The sequence below is a fragment of the Peromyscus leucopus genome, chromosome 5 (assembly GCF_004664715.2).
Source record: "Peromyscus leucopus breed LL Stock chromosome 5, UCI_PerLeu_2.1, whole genome shotgun sequence".
Classification (NCBI taxonomy): Eukaryota; Metazoa; Chordata; class Mammalia; order Rodentia; family Cricetidae; genus Peromyscus; species Peromyscus leucopus.
In genome coordinates this window covers 76,955,911-76,974,012 of record NC_051067.1, presented here as the reverse complement: position 1 = coordinate 76,974,012, position 18,102 = coordinate 76,955,911, and the positions used below count along the sequence as shown (strand labels likewise).

Genomic DNA, 18,102 nt, shown 5'->3' with positions numbered 1-18,102 from the left:
GTAAAATAAAAAAAGTAAATGAATAATTGCCTAAAAATTTAAGCACCCCCTTTAGTTCTGGAAACTTTTCAATGTGAACTTTGTCATTAACCAGTATGTATACACGAAGGTTTTCATGTTGTTTATGGATGCAGTTCAAAGGTCTATACCTCAATTCCTCTGGATTCCAATACAACTTTCCTCCTAACTCAGGGCTAGTGATGGCAGGGTGCTTTACATGAGCAACCTTCAATCTGTTTTCTGAGGTTTCGTTTTTTGTTTTTTTTTTTTTTTCTGCATCTGGCAAGGTAAATTTTTGTCCCTGTATAGAGAGCATATTTGTTTGCTTGCTTAGCCTTTGAGAAAGTGCAGAGAATCACCCTTGTCAATATGTCTTCCAACAATTATTTGGAGCTCCAACAAATTTCTGTGTTTTTGATGCATAATATATTTTTATGATTATGTTTTCTAATGTCATTTATAGGTGGACATGAGTAAATTATATTTAAGGTGTCTTGTGGAGAAATTCTCAGATTTCCTATCACCTTTTCTAAAGGCTTTTCATAAAGAATATAAATGTTTGGACACTTATCATAATGAACTTTTTAAAAATTGTTGTGAACCTGGAATGATTCCTCCAAACTCCAAAGTATCTGAGACCAGTCATACTCTAGAGATAACTTGAAGCAGATCTTCATTTGGTTTAGGACCATTTCTAAAAGGAACAGTATAAATGGAAGAAAGTCATGCACTCACTGTCCCCACCCCAGAAGGTTGGGACTCCTCAGGAAGTTCAGGCTTCTCAAAATCAGGCTCGTGACTAAGATTGTGCTGGTAGCCTCTGCCCAGTTATTTCATGGCATCTCCATCTTGGCCTACATCATTGCAATATCATCACTGTAGTTTCTTATCTGACAGATACTTTCATTTGCAGCATTTCTGTTCGGTCCTTTTACAGATCCTCAGTTTTCTTGCTGAACTTTTCCACTATGCTGTTGAAACTGTTGGGTATATTACTCACGTCTTCATATGCTGTGTTACTTTCTTATCTAGTCCTGAATTGATTTTCTTACTTGAATTATCCTCTGTGATCACTGCTTCTTTTGCAAAATAAGACTCTAAAATCTTTCAGCTATTTCCTGTTCTTTAGTTTCCAACTAAAGAGCTTAGGAGGTTGTGGTGATATCATACTGGCTTGTTTCTCACACTTTTTCATTTTTTTATTGTTGTGTTTCATATATTAATTGAGATGGATGTGTCTTTTTGTTAGACACTGAAGATTGTTATTTTCCCATCTGTTATGTTTTCCTGATGAGTTGTCTTTGGGGGTTTGTTTCCTATTGCCAAGTTAGAGGTAAAGCCAACTATAGGAATGGAATAGTGATTTGACAGCAGTCCAAATGTAAACACACAGTCAAAATACCATTTGCTTCCTGTATGTGTCTAGTAAGGCTCAGAGGCAGAAGCACTAGCACTGTTGGGAAATGCAATGTGTATATTTTCAGAGCTAAGGGTGCTAATAGTAAACGGCAAAGAAAAGGAGGAAAGGGAGTAATCTATGAATGGAAGGGAAAGCATATGGGTTAGAACTATGAGAAGTAATAGAGAAACTGTTATAGAGAAGGTGCATGGAAAGAAAGAAGGCCAGCAAAGTGGCCCAGTGAATGTAAATGCTTGCCACCATGCCTGAGGGAGACATGGCTCTATCCCCAGGACTCATACTTGGTAGCAGGAGAGAACCAACTCCCCCAAGTTGTCCTCTGAGCTCCACAAACATGCTATGGCATGCAAAGCCTCCCAAAATAAGTAAATATATGTATAAATTATAAGTGAACTGTTATAGAAAATCTGTTAGCTAAGATAAAAGCTTAAACAAAACCAAAAAATGGAATACAGAAGTATACATTTTAAAAATAAATATAAAGATAAGAAATGAAATAAGAACTATTTATTATCAGTCAGTATTTCTTCCTAATTAGGATAGTTTTCCCCAGCTCCTTGGTTCTGACTTTGTGGCTGGCTCTGGAGAGCAGGGATTCTAATCTCCATAACTCAGACCAGTTAGATCTGTATTTCAATGCCAAACGGAATCTATGTGTCAGCCTTCCTAACTTTCTTTCTAGAGGTGCTTCTTAATTCTTTCTGGTGTTCTGGGGATCACACTACCTTGTGGGATTTTATGGACTCTGGGTTATAAGCCCATGCTTGGTTTTACCTTTGCCGCTGATGTTTTCTACCAGCCTCCATCCTAGCCACAGTTTGTGTTTGAAAAGACCTGTATGCACTGGGAGATTGTTTCTGATTCCACATGCTTCTCACGTTCTCATGGTGTGGCTCTCTGAGGCTTCAGTGGGTGCAGCCTTCCCTCTGTTCCTCAGACTAGTCAGTACAGGTGTTTGTGTAGAATCCCAGCTTCGGGTTTGCACACTGCACTTCTGCCACAGCCAACGCTAGCCCACCATCTCTCAACCCAGTAGAACCCACCCGGAGGCTGTTTCTGCAGGCCCCCGGTCAGTCTGCCATCATTGAAACAGCTATCACTCATTTCATTTGACATTTCAAATTGAAGTCTATAAAACAGCCAAAATAATAGTTCAAAAAGTAAAATTCCAGTGTCTCCAAGGTCTTTATTAAATCTGTCAGAAAACCTTTTGAGAGTATCATATGAAAGTGTCATGGCTTATTTATTTTAACTTCTTTGTTAGATTTTTCTCTGATACTTCTTTAAATAGTATAGCTTTTAAAGTTATTCTGCCTAAAAATATGTTACTTTTCGTTTCTTATTTTATATATATATATATTTTAAGCTGAGGATCGAACCCAGGGCCTTGCCCTTGCTAGGCAAGCGCTCTACCACTGAGCTAAATCCCCCAACCCTAAGCTATATTTTTATGTGCAGCAGATTAAACTAATAGTCTGTTGTTATATGACATCTCTCATTCAAATGTCAGTCACAGATTAAAAAGTAGTAGCCAAATTTTCTCTAAGTGATTTATCCTGAGGCCAACCTAATGAGTATTTTAAAGATTATTTTGTGTGTGTGTGGTATGAGTGAGTCTGTGTGCATGCATAGAGAGAGAGAGAGAGACAGAGAGACAGAGACAGGGAGGGGGCGGAGAGTTGGATACCCATTATACCAATGTTGTTCAATTCCCTAGAGTTGGAGTTACAGGCAGTTGTGAGCCTGCCTGGCATAGATGGTAGGAATTGAACTTGGGTCCTTTACAAGAGCAATATTTACTCTAAAGCTAAATTCATCTCTCTAGCCCCAAACAATTTTTTAAATTCACACACATAAAAATTTCTCTTGTGGTTGGAAGTATAGTTTATTTCTAAGAAATATCATTAGCGTGCAAAAAATCCTGGGTCAGTTCTCCCCACACAAGGATGTATGTGTACACACAGAGACATACCGGCTTTCTGTCAACCATTATGAGATGATTATCGATAAGATAAAGCTGAGCGTATCCCTGTGAGAGCAAACATTAGTGTATTGTGCTTCCTCCAGTAAGGGTCCACATCCCAAAGGTTCAATAAGCTCCCCAAAGAGTGCTACAAATGGAGGATGAAGCATTAACTATGTGAACCTATAGGAGACATACTTCATCCAAACCACCACATGTATGCAGGTGTATAAGCACAGGTGAAAAATACAGCACATATGTACAGGTGAAAAAAGCACCAGCAAAAGAAATTCTGCACTATTTAGACTTTGATTAGCAGTGCAGACTTATTAATCAGGAACCAAATCTAACTTTTGCAACTTAACTGCTATGCATTATGGATATGCCACTCCTGAGTGTATTTACTTAAATTTGGCTAGCAACATAGTTTTACATAAAACTTGGGATGATTTTTTTACATAGGGTGCCAAATACTTTAAGATTGTGCTGGGAATCCCAGGGCTATAACCTGGCCTAACATCTGCTTAGAAATAGGTGACTGCCCACAGTAAAAGAAACAGAATCACTTTGGCTGTAGTTACAGTGATTGTGGTCAGTTTAAGTAGGTGGTGAGTCCCATGTTGTTGATCTAGTGGAGGTTATCTAACAGGATGGTAATAAAGCTAATAAGATGGAAAGCATAATTGTATTACGTCAAATGGTCAAATGTAAAGCTTCAGTTTGTGAGTCAAGTTCACTTTATACTGGCTTGAAACCGTGTAATAATGTATTATGTTGCTTAGAAATAACATCTGGCAGTGAAGTGTTAGAACATGTTCTAAAGTTACGTGAGCTGATTACTAAGAAGCATTTTCTATAAAAGGATATTTGAAACTGATGTTGCATAAGCTTTCAGAATAACTTAGTACTGAATTGAAAACATTTATGTCTGTAATGTTAATCAAGGTAAAAATAAGGTTTTATGTTCCAGATTTCTCTGGATCACAGACTGGATTCAGACACATTTTTCAGTCAAACCCAAGTTTTATAACTTCATAATATTAATGGAGCTATGTAATAAATATATACTTTACCATGTTCTGTTTACTTCAAAGTGTAGTATTAAAGTAACCATATGTGTATAAAACTTTTAAAAGTATTGGAAATTTTTAAATGGATGCATAATGATTGTACATATTAATGGTGGTAATGTGATATTTCAGTGCAATATAATATGCAATGATTACATAAGAATATTTATTATTTCCATTACCTCAAACATTTTTTATTATTATTTCTTTTTTTGAGAGTATAATTACATCATTTTCTCCTTCCCTTTCCTCCACCAAAACCCTCCCATATATACCTCCTCTATTGCCTTCTTTTGTCCACTAATTATTGTTATATACATATACGAATATGATTATTCCTAAATGCAAAAATATAATCTGCTCAGTTAATATAATGTTACTTGTATGTATATGTTTTCAGGGCTGACCATTTGATACTGGATAAACAATTGGTTTACTCGTCCCTGGAGAAGACTATTTCTCCCACTCTCAGCCTTCCTTAGTTACCTATAGTTCTTTGTATAAAGTTGAGATCTATCTCCCCAGGCTTTCCCCGTCCACTTCAGCATGTCTATTGTTGTCCTTGTTTGGCTCATGTTTAGGCAGTCAGGTTGGTGAGACTTCACTTGACAATTTTAGGAGACGCAATCTCACAGCAAACTGTGAGAGCCTGGTCCCCTGGCCTTCCCAGTCTTTCTGTCCCCTCTTCTGCAATGATCCTTGAGCCTTATATTCAGGAGTTGGGTTGTAGCTGTATCTGTTGAGACTGGCTCCAGAACTTTGCATTTTAATTGGTTGTTATTCTCTGTAATGGTCTCTATCCATTGCAGAGAGGTTTCCCTTGATGAGGGGTGAAGACTATATCTATCCATGGATATAAGACAAATCCTGAGAATGTCATAGGGTTGTGCTGGTTTAGTGAAGTGGAGGTTGGTAGGTTCTCCAGGATCCATGACTTCACAACCCTTAGTAGTTCACTAGGTTTTCAGTACCAGATATTATTGAGAGAGTCTTAGGTTCAATTAAAGAGCTATTGTTTACCACCAAGGTATGGGTGCCACTACTACACCCTTGTGCCATGCTGTTTGTTGGTGTGGGTCATGGCAGTCTAGCTGGGTAGAATGTTGGTTGCTTTCCTCTTTTGGAAGTTTGCAGTGCAGCCTCTATTATCATTAAAGCTGGTCCTCAGGAGAAGACATTCCGATGAGTTTCACCTATAGGGACTTACCTGTGGGTAACCATGGGAACGTAGCAATAGTGTGTAATATTTGGAGAATTTCTTGAACAACCCTGACCAACAACTCAAAAGAGGGCTTCTCTTTCCTCATGCGGGAGTTTTGCTAAATGGCCTTTGGCCCTTGGGTAGAGCATTGTCAGCCCAGGTGAGAAAATTATTTAAACTATACATGTATACTTATACACCTACTTATGTGTATTATAGTTATTTAGGTAGATAATTAATAGTATAATTCCTTGTGACTTTTTCAAATGTTCTCACTGTTATTTTACCTTCCTACCTCCTTCTCTATTATCTTTCTCCTCCTTCTCTAACTAGAGCCCCCTGGTTTTCAGATTTACCCCATTAGATCACTTGTACTCTACTATTCTCTTCATTATTGCCCCCATAGGCTCGGATGTTTGAATACTTGGACCCCATTGGTGAAATTATTTGGGAAGGTTTAAGAAGTGTGGTCTTGTTGGGAAAGGTGTGTCACTGAGAGCAAGCTTTGAGATTTCAAAAGCCCAGGACATTACCAGTTAATTCTCTCTGACTTCTGGTTGTTGTCTCAAGATGTGAGCTCGTAGCTAGTGCTCTAGTATTTTTTGTGCCTACTTGCTGCCATGTTCCCCACAATGATGGTCATGGACTCTTAACTTTCCGAAACTATAAGCCCCCAGTAAATTCTTTTTCCTTTAAGTTGCCTTGGCCGTGGTATCTTATTATAGCAATTTAAAAGTAACTAAGACAACTCCTACTCCCCCCACTCCAAGAATGGTCCCTTTTTACTTTCCTGGTTTCTTCAGTTACTTCAGTATATGTATTCACATTTGAAGATCTAGAGCTAGAAGCCTCAGATGAGAGAGAACATTTGACGTTTGTCTTTCTGGGTCTGGATTACCTCACTCAATATGTTCTTTCCTAGTTCCATCCTTTTACCTGTAAAGTTCATGATTTCATTTATCTGAATAGTATTCCATAGTATATATGTACCACATTGCTTTATCCATTCATTAGTTGAAAGACATTTAAGTTGATTCCAATTCCTAGCTATTGTGAATAGTATAGCAATAAACACTGAATGAATAGTGTAGCTGAGCAAGTATCTGTAAAGTAGGATGCCAGGCACTTCAGGCATATGCCAAGGAGTGGTATAGCTAGATCATATGTTAGATTTAATTTTAGCTTTTTGGGAGTTCTCTACACTGATTTACATAATGACTGCATGAGTTTGCAATCCCATCAACAGTGAATGAGGGTTTCCTTTTAGCCAGATCCCCCCTGAGCATTTTTTGTCAGTTTCTTTGTTGGTCTCTGCCATTCTGACTGAAGTAAGATGAAATCTCAAAGTTGTTTTGATTTGCACTTGTCTAATTACTAGAGACAATAAACATTTTTTGAGATATTTGTTAGTGTATGTATGTGCGCGCGCGTGTGTGTGTGTGTGTGTATGTGTGTGTGTGTGTGTGTGTGTGTGTGTGTGTGTACTTTTGAGAACTCTCTGTTCAGGTTCCAGGTCCAATTTTTTAATGGGTCATTTAGTTTTGTTTTTTTTTAGGTTCTTTATTTCTTATATGTTCTAGATATTAATCCTTTATCATATGTATAGCCAGCAAAGATTCTCTCCCACTCTATGCGCTTCTTCTTCACCTGATTGATTGTCTCTTTGGCTGTACAGGCATCGTTTAGTTTTATAAGATCCCACATGTCAATTGCTGACCTTAATTCTCAGGCAAATGGAGTCCTATCCAGAAAGTCTCTCCTCCATCTATATCATGTTCTGTACTGCCTGTGTTTTCTTCTAGGGGTTTCCATGTTTCAGGTTTCATGTGGCTAGTTTCTGTGCAACATGATGGATACAGGTCTAATTTCATTCTTCTGCATGTGGACATCTAGTTTTCCCAGCACCAGTTGATAAATATGTTTTATTTCGTCCAGCTTATGTTTTTGGCTGCTTTGTCAAATATTTAATGGCTATAATTCTATACTCATGTTTGGGTCTTCAGTTTTGTTTCATTGGTCCACATGTCTGTTTTAGTGCTGGTGCCATATTGTTTTTATTACTATCGCTCTGTAACGTATCTTAAGATCTGGAATTGCAATCCCTCCAGCATTGTTCTCTTTGCTCAGGAATGTTTTTGCTATCTGCAGTCTTTTGTGGTTCCATATCAATTTTAGGGTAGTTTTTTCATTTGTGGAGAAAGATTTGGAGATTTTGATTGGGATTGTATTGAATCTGTATATAGCTTTTCAAAAAATAGCCATTTTCACAACATTAAATATACCAGTCCATAAGCATGGGATCTCTTTCCATTTCCTAATGTCATTCTCTATCTCTTTCTTCAGAGGTTTAGTTTTCAATATAGAGGTCCTTCACTTCCTTGGTTAGGTTTATTTCTAGATATTTTTTTTCCTTTGAGGCTATTGTGAATGGGTGTCCACTGATCTCTTTGTATATTTGTTGATCTGTAGAAAAACTCTTGACTTATGCAAGTTGATTCTGTACACAGCTACATTGATAAATTTGTTGATCATTTCTGGAAGTTTCTGATAGAATTTGTAGAATCTCTTATGAATAATATTGTGTCATCTATAAATAAGGATGGTTGGATTTCTTCTTTCCCTATTCGTATTCCTTCAATTTTCTTCTCTTGTCTCAGTCCTCCAACTAGTGCTTCAAGTATAATACTAAAAAGGAGTAGGGATAGCTGAGGGTCTTAACTGCTTCCTGACTTCGGTGAGATAGCTTCAAGTTTTTCTCTATTTAGGATAATGTCAGCTGTGAGTTTCCTGTATATAGCTTTTATTGTGTTAAGGTATGTTTCCTCTAGTCCTGCATTCTTTACAACTTTTATCATTAAAGCATATTGGGTTTTGTCAAGGCTTTTGCTGAATCTGTTGAGATCATCATATGATTTTTGTCTTTATGTCCATTTGTGGTTTATTACATTTATTGACTTGCATATATTGGACCATCACTGCATTTCAGGGATAAAGCCGACTTGGTTATGGTGGATAATATTTTTTATGTATGTCCGTATTTAGTTTTCAGGTATTTTATTGAGCATTTTTTAATCTATGTTCATCAGAAATACTAGCCTGTAGTTTTCTTTTTTCTTGTATATTTCCCTGGTTTTGGTTTTAAAGTGATACTAGGCTTCTAAAAGGAGTTTGGAGGTGCTCTTTTTTTTTCTTTTCTTTTTTTTAATAGTTTAAAAAGGACTGCCTGTAGATCTTTTTTGAAATTCTGTAACTGTTGTGAATCCATCTAACCCCTGGACTTTTTAATTGAAAGGATTTGTTAGTATTTCCACATTTGTTACCTGTCTGTTGATCATTTCTAGAAGTTCATTTGGATATTAAACTTTTGTTGTTTGGCTGAATCTAGAATATCTGAATTTGTCCATTTCTGTTAGGTTTTCCAAATTAATAAGTACAAGTTTTTAAAGTATTCCCTCATAATATTCTGATTTATTTTCTGTGTGTGTGTATGTGTCTATTGTAATGTTTCCCCGTTCATTTTTCTTTTGTTTAGTTGGGTCAAAGGTCTGTGAGTCTTGTTTATATTCTTGAAGAACCAGGTCTTATATTTGTTGGTTCTTTGTATTATTTTGTTGTTCCTATTTCATTAATACCTGCTCTGATTTTTATTATTATTTGGTTTGGCTTTGGTTTTTGTTTTGTTTGTTTGTTTTTGCAGTTGTTTGAGTTGCATTCATTCTGTCATTTATTTGTGCTCTTTTTGATTTTTTTTAATCTAGGTACTTAGAACTATAAATTTCTTTCATAAATCTACTTTCAGTGTGTCCCAGAGTTTTTATTGTGTTGTGTTTTTATTTTCATTTAGTTAAGGAATTTTTTTTATTTCTTTCTTGATTTCTTCTTTGACCTATTCATCATTCAGTAATGAGTTGTTCAATCCAGATGAATTTGTGTATTTACTAGAGATTTTTTGATGTCCATTTTATTACATAGTGGTCAGATAGCATATAGTAAGTTACTTCAGTATTTCTGGATATGTAAAGATTTGTTTTGTGTTCCATGGTGTGATCTATTTTAGTGATGCTTTAATATGCTCCTTAGCCAAGTATATATTTTTTGATGTTTGGGTAAGATATTCTGTTGATACCTGTTAAGTTCATTTGATGTATGATGTCATTTAAATTCTGATGTTTCTCTACCTTTTGTTTTCATATAAACTGTCTATTGAAGAAACTGGAGTGTTAAAATCACCTATTATTGGATTAATCTCTGTCTTTAATTCCATCAGTACATTTTTTTTATATTGGTTGCAATGGAGTTTGGTACATATATGCTTAGGCTAGGAATGTCATCTTTGTTAACTATTCCCTTGATTAGAATGAAGTTTACCCTTTCACGCTTCTAATTAGTTTTAGGTTGAAATCTATTTTATTAGATATTATGATAATGACATCTACTTGCTTCCTGGTCTTATTTGGTTGAAGTACTTTTATTTCTTTCCACCGTCTCTTGGCCATCCGCTTCCTCTTTTTAGCCTTCTGTAGTTTAGGTTTGTTTGTTTGAGTATATATTTGAGGTAGCTGTTTACATTGTGGAAAGTTTTTCTTTCTCCAACTATGGTTAATAGTTTTGCTTGGTGTATTATTTTAGGCTGACTGTCATGGTCTTTTCAGACTTGGAATGAATGCATTGCACCAGCCTCTTCTGGCTTTCAGAGTTTCCAATGAGAAATCAGCTGTTATTCTGTTGGTTTTCCTTTGTATATGACTTGTGTTTTTCAGTACTCTTTCTTTGCTATGTATGCTTACTGTTTTAACTTTTATATGCTGTGGAGATTTTCTTTTCTGGTCTTGTCTATATGGTGTTCTGTGTGCTTCTTGTATATGTGTGCTTGTCTTTCCTTAGTTTGGAAAAGTTTCCTTCAATGATCTTGTTGAAGATTGGGTCTGTGCCTTTGACCTGGGATTCTTCTCACTCATTTGTAACTATAATTCAAAGGTTTCATCTTTTCATGGTGTCCCACATTTCTTGTATGTTCCTTGCTTACTTTGACTGTATCCTCTATTTTATCTTTAAGTCCTAATATTCTATCTTTGTCTTGTTTCAATCTGCTTGTAAGGCTCTTGTTTGAGTTTCTAGTTGATTCATTGAGATTTTCAATTCCATCTTCATTTCAGCTTGAATCCTGTTTTGGTTGCTTTTTTACCCTTTTTACTCTTTGCTCTTTTGGGGGCCTGCCACCCAGCTCCCAAATAAATCCACATGGAGACTTATTATTTCTTATACATGCCTGGCCTTAGTTTGGCTTTATTTCTAGCCAGCTTCTCTTAACTTAAATTATCCCATCTACCTTTTGCCTCTGGACTTTCATCTTTCTCTTGCTTCTGTAAATCTTACTTTACTTCTTACTCCATGGCTGACAGTGTGGCTGGGTGGCTGGCCCCTCACATCCTCCTTTCTTTGTTGTCTTGCTCCTGTCTCCTTTTTTTCTCTCTTTTTTTCTCCTTTTATTTACTCTCTCTGCCTGCCAGCCCTGCCTGTCCTTTATGCTGCCTTGCTATTGGACATTCAGCTCTAAATTAGACCAGTCAGGTGTTTTCAGCAGGAAAAGTAACACAGCTTCACAGAGTTAAACAAATGCAGCATAAAAGAATGCAACACATCTTTGCATCATTAAACAATTGTTCCACAGCATAAACAAATTTAACCCATCTTAAAATGATAGTCCACAACTGAATCCTCTTCAGTCTTTCTCTCTATCAAATTCCATTTTCACATCCTGGATTGTCTTCATTATCAGCCTTATGTTTGTGTTTTCTTGGGCATCACTTGGGCATTTAATCTCCTCAACTTCTTTCTTTTTAATTTCAATGGGCTCTTTCTTTGTATCTTCTTTATTCCTTAAATTCTTTGATGAAGCTTATGATTGTTCCTTTAACCTCTGTGTTCTAGAGTCCATCTAGGCAATTCTCATTGACAGGCATTTCTACAGGATTGGTAATACTGGCTTGAACTTTTGTGTTTTGGGGTTTGTTTCTTTTGTTATTGTTGTTGTTGTTGTTTTTGTTGTTGTTGTTTTGTTTTGTTTTGGAATCTGAGCATGTTCAGTATGTGATACAGACAGAGCAGGCTGGGTCAGAATACAGGATGGGTATCCATGTGGGTTAGGCCTAAATGTCTGATATGCTTAGGTAGAATGAAGTCAGGTAGATAAAGAGGACTGGGCTGGTGTGCAGGATGTTCATTTTGGTCCAAGCTTAGTTAGTGTCTTTGTTAGGGCTTCTGTTGCTGTGAAGAGACACCATGACCACAGCAACTCTTATAAAGGAAAACATTTAATTAGGTGGCTTACATTTTCAGTGGTTTAGTCTATTATCATCATGGTGGGACGTGGTGGCATGTCAGCAGACATAGTCCTGGAGAAATAGCTAAGAGTCCTACATCTTGACTGGCAGGAAGTGGTCTGTCTCACGGTGGGTGACTTGAGCATATGTGAGACCTCAAAGCCTGTCTCCACAGTGACACACATCCTCCAACAAGGCCACACCTCTCGATAGTTCCACTCTCTTTGGGGGCCATTTTCTTCCAGACCACATCTAGAATTTTGGGCTAGATCTGACTGGGTGTGGAGGTTGCATGTGGTGTGGAGGTCCAGTGAGTCTGAGGCAGGCAGGGCAGATCCTGGCAGAAGCCTCGTGATTGGTGCAGATAGGGTTAGCCAGACTAGACTGAGGTAGTGAGTATGGTATCTGGGCTAGACACATGTGGGAAAGGGTCAGGCAGACTCTCTGGGATACAGTATGGAAAAGGATGTGCAGGATCTGCTTGGATGGAGAGGTTGGGTGTACTGTTAAGAGGCCTGTATGTCAGGCCTGGCAGGACAGGTCCTGGCAGAATCCTAGAAGTTAGCTGCTCAGCAGACATGGGTGCCAGACTAGACTGGGGCACTGCATATAGGACCTGCTGTAGATCTTGGGGACTGAACAGGATCAGACTGACTCATTTTGTTATACCCTGGAAAAGGTTATACAGGATCTGGCTGGGTAGAGGGGTTGGACATAGTATGGGAGGGGCTTGTGGATCAGAACATGAAGGATTAGTCCTAGAAGAGTCCAGGTGGCCAGACTAGGATAGAGCACCGGATGTGGGACTGTGGCTAGGTATGGTGGGTGTAGGGAGGGTCAGGCTGACTCACTGGGTTAGTCCTTGGACAAGGATGTTGTGTAGGATTGGGCTGGGTGTAGAGGTTGGATGTGGTGTGGGAGGGACCTGTGTGTCTGGATGGGTCCTGGTGGAAGCTATCTTTTTAAATTTATTACATTTTATTTATTCATTGAGTATGTGTGTAAGTGTGTATGTGTGCACATGTGTGCTAACACACATGTACTTACACTTGCCGTGATGTGCAAGTAGCCGTCAGAAGACAAATGGCAGGAACCTGTTCTTTGCTTTCATCTTGCAGCATCCAAGGATCAAGCTCAGGTCATCAGGCTTGTTGTCAAGCAACTCTAGCTGTTAAACCATGGCGTCAAGCCTCGAACATTTATCATTTGTTTCAGTTATCACCATTCAAAATTGTTTTCCAATTATTTTTTAAAATTTGTTTTATTTTTCATCATGGATAGGGATGTATTGGTATATGCATGTGAGTGCAGGTGCCTGTGAGTCCCGAATAGTGTGTCAGATTTCCTGGAACTAGAGTTACAAGTAGTTGTAAATTGTAAGTGATGTGGGTGCTGGGAACTGAACTCCTTCCCCTAAAAGAGCACTGTGCACTCTAACTGCTGTGCCCTCTCTCCAACTCTTCCTTCTTACTTACTTTTTGCCATTTTTACTGTTAGGTGTGCAAATGACTTTTTCCTTCCACTATCAGAAATAACTCTGTCCTCCACTTAAGTATAGTTCTGTTATCAGTCCAAAAACAATAAATCTCTAATTTTCCATTTAACTTTTCATGTCTTTCATATTATAACCCATGATTGGCTTCTTAAATCATCCTTCATTTTTAGTACTGGTTTTATATGGTGATGCACTGTACAAACTATTACAAATATTTCTTAGTGAACTAATATATTGTATCACTTGAATCTGTCATGTGAAAGAATATAAAAACTATGAGACTTACAACATAAATCAAATCAAATAACTCTATGGCATCTTTAACTTTATAATCAACTTTAGTGTGCAGAATCATTTTATAAAAGCACCTGTGAGATGACTCATATTTTCTTAGGATTTTATTGACAGCCTTACCCCTTCTCATGTGTACATGTCACTGATATTTTATAACATTGTTAAAAAGAATCTCTAGGAATTCAATAAAGCAGATTTTTATCAAAATTTCCATGAAAATATGACATTATTTCTTTATTCCTAAAAAAAATTTACTATTAGAAATAAATCATTTCTCCAAAATCTTGTATTTATAAAATTAATCCATACAAATAATGAAACATTTTAATAAATGACTTACTATTTTTATTTTGCATTTCAAGGGTTATGCTATAGTCCTATAAACATCTGATTTTGTCTCCTACAGTCCTACCATACAATTTGGAGGGATCAATTGGATCAACCTAAGATTCTCTGAGATTCTTCACAGTGCTTTGTTTTAGGATCTGTGTGAATCTGAGTGGATGGTTTAAGGTGCTCTGAAGATTCTCCACCTCCGTTTGCCTCACACCCCAACTTTAGAAATGTTTTTGTAGCAGTCATTCAGAAAAAATTATCATCTTTTCAGAAAAGCATAGTTTTATGGGTTTTGTCCAGTGAATTTGATAGTAACATTTCACCATGAAATTAGTAACTGATTATCCTGAAAAGTATTATGGTAGACTAGGTGTGGTTGCTTATGCCGCTAATACTAGCTAGTACTTGGTCTGCTGAGGCAAGAGAGTTGCCAAGATCCTGGGCTTTGTAGTGAGTCCCCAGCCAGCCTGGACAACAGAGTGAGACCGTCTCTAAACATCAGTAGGAGCCTGTGCTATGACTCTGCAGGTAAGAGCACTTGCCACCAACTCTAAAAAAATGCCCATTGTTGGGCATGGTACTTCACACCTGTAACCCCAGTACTTGGAGACAGAAACAGTAAGATCACAGGAAACTTCAAGCCAGCATGAGTCACTGTCTTAAAAGAGGAGGGGAGCTCATTAAATAGGAAAGGAAAGATGTAAAGTTTGATCTGTGGGTTTGAAAGTATAAGGGGGCATTCTGATTACCTCTGGAAGTCTTTGTCATCATCCTTTGGGATGAAAGGCCACTTTCCTGTTATGATGTACCTACCCTAAAGATGAAGCACCGAGAATAACTGGAAGGGGTTTTTATTTACTGTTTGTCAAGATCATTAAGAAATTTGTTGTTTTCAAGTTTTGAACAACTTTTCATAGCATATACATTCCTTTTATTAATGTCCTAAGTTTTATGTTTAATGAAATCAGAAAATGCTATTATTTCTGATTTTTTTTTTTTTTTTTTTTTTTTGGTTTTTCGAGACAGGGTTTCTCTGTGTAGCTTTGCGCCTTTCCTGGAGCTCACTTGGTAGCCCAGGCTGGCCTCGAACTCACAGAGATCCGCCTGCCTCTGCCTCCCAAGTGCTGGGATTAAAGGTGTGTGCCACCAACGCCCGGCAGTTTCTGATTTTTATACTCATTTAATTATTGTACTCTGAAAGCAAGACACTAGGCCTCAGTGAACATACATTTACTGAAGGACCACTATGTCTTTTATTATACTTGTTAAATGAATTATTACATTGTATTGCAAAAAAAAGAAAAGGGAAATATCTGAACCTTTCTGGATATTCTTTTTTGTGCGAAACCCTATCTCTTATTATCCGCTGTGACCGGAATTTCTTAAATAGTTCGCATTCAGTGATGAGGTGATCTTTGATAAGTGGGTAGATTAGAAGTCATTTCAAATAGCTGTTACCATAGGCAACCAAAAGTTACCTTGGCATTAATTACATGTAAATTCATCCTTTGATAAATGCTATTCTTTGAGATAAAAGGTGATGATGCCCACAAATTAGAACACTTTGACATAATTATGTTTTCTGTGGGGGGAAGTTAATTGAAATCTACAAAGGTCAAGAAGTGTTAGTGAGTAAACTTAATATTGGCTTGGAACTCTCCATTTTATTTTCATCTCTAGCCTTCCTTCTGTTTTAATCAGCAGCAGTGTATGACAGTAACCTTCAAGAGCAGCTGAACATTTACATGAGATTACAGTTTGTATTTGTTCACTTGCCTGCAAAATATGCTGCCTGCTTCTTATTTCTAGAAGACTTTGATGTATACATAGGGCAATTTCAAAGATGAGAGAAGTAAATTTTATTATCAACTATAGATTTTAAGTAATTTACTTATGATTGGACCATCCTAAAATGCACTGCTAAAATAAACAACAACTCTTCCCTGTCTCCCCTTCTTTATCAGCTCTCAGAATGGTAAATGGACATTGCATAGAAATTAAACTCTAAGGGTTAGTTAGTTACTACCTTTTAAGTGATGCCCATGTAAAAACAGTAGAGCATTGACAAATAGAAAACTTAAAGCACTGTGAAGAAATTGAAACATTAAAGAAAGCTAGAGTATAATGAGTACTTTTTAGGAGTTTCATGTTCAGATATCAAGAGGGACTCAGAAGGAAGCAGAGGAAGTGACTGGTTTGTGAAAACTCAAGATGTTTGATGAACTGTGGGTCAAACAGGTATTTGTGCTGAATTTCAGTCAAAGTCTGTCACTCTGTGACCTTTTCTTATAGGAAGTATAAATATACAGTTAGTTAAGTTATAAATATAAGTAAATATATAAGTAAATATATAGTTAAGTTATAAATATAAGTAAATATATAGTTAGTTAAGCTATAACTTCCTTCAAATAAACTAGAGACATGGGAATGAGACCTGTAGCTTCTTGAAGCATAGTTACATGATCAGTCTCATTGAGGTCAGGGTCAGAAAACCTGCTTTTAATTCAGTTGAAGCTAATTTGTATGCTATTTGGTTTTGATTTTACTCTCTAGTCTAACTTAAAAGATTATGTGTGTGCTAGATTGAATGTGAACAAAGATTCTAAAGAAGAGGCTGCTGTTTCTTGCTTTAGGGAGAGAAAGTTTTCATTTGACAAGTACTTATTCTTTTCCCACATTCAGCCTTCTAAGAACAAATTACTTTGTTCTATCTTTTTGCTTTCCAAAAATACTGAAATCAGCCACAAATAGAAACCTTGGTTCCTGGTGGACTTACCAGTAGATACAGATCTGAAGACAGTGACTCTCTCACTCTCCCAGAATCCATTAACAGCCAGTAGTTCACAGGGAGGTGGACCCCAAGAGCCCCTCCTCCATCTATGACTGGCTGTTGGCAGATTCAGTCTTGTCCTTTGCCCATTCTAAAAATACATTGCAGGGTGAGTAGTGGTTCACTGGGTAAAAGCATATGCCATGGGAGCCTGAAGACAATAGATCCCTAGATCTCATACAAAAGCCTGGTTGGGCATAGTGGCCTCCTATGATCCCAGCAAGTGGGAGATAGAATTTCCAGGCGAGCCAGGCTAAACCAGACATTTAGTTCTGGGTTCTTCTATAGACACTGCTCGATGTTTAAGGTGGAAAGTTATCAAAGACAACTCCCCTATTAACCTTGGGCCTCTACATGCACTTACACATGCATGCATATACACTAGCATGTACTAAGTTGACATAAACACCAGGCAGCACAATTGACTCCTTGTCAACTTGACATACAAACACATCACTATTCAACTATAACCTTTCCTTTATTGTCCATCTCCAAGGCCTCATATTAATAACAACATTACAATATTAAACACGAAAATAACTTCCAAACTCCCAGTCTTTAAAAATTCAAGTACATTAAAAGTTCAGTCTCTTTAAAACACCCAAAGTCTCTCAAAACTTCCAAAGTCTCTAACTGTGGGCTCCTACAAAATCAAAACTAAGTTAAATACTATTTACTGAAAGATGAAGAACCAGGCACAGTTACATTCAAACCAAAGCTTTACACAGCATTATAAAGCTCAGTGTCAAACTTCTGAGACTCGCAATCTTCTAGTTTCCAAAGCCTTGTCACAGGACCCATAGCTCACGTCAAAGGCTCAGGCCAGCTCCACTCTACAGCTGCTGCTATTGGTAGTTGTGCCTTCGTACTGGTATCTCCAAATGCTGAGGTCTTCAATGTAGCTGGGATGCACCTTCACCAATAGCCTCTCCTGATCTCTTCTGGGACTTTGACTCTACCGTCTGGTCCTAAGCCTCAGCTTCTCTCCGTGTCCCCTTCAGTCCCAGGGCTTCCACTTCAACTAAGGCTGTTTCTTCACCAGTGGCCTCTCCTAGTCACTCACAGTGCAGGCCTCTGCTGCTGTACTTGATCCCTTCAAGCCTTCATGGCCAGTACCACCTGGGAAACTCTTACATATTACCAGGCTTTACTGCCAACATGTGGTATAGT

At 37.5% G+C, this 18,102-nt stretch overlaps 1 protein-coding gene across 1 annotated transcript in view; it reads left to right on the top strand.

The window, feature by feature from the left end:
- The window catches only part of Itfg1 (integrin alpha FG-GAP repeat containing 1), a 144,125-nt gene that overhangs the window by 11,382 nt on the left and 114,641 nt on the right, over positions 1-18,102 (top strand). The gene's annotated exons all lie outside the window — the stretch shown is intronic.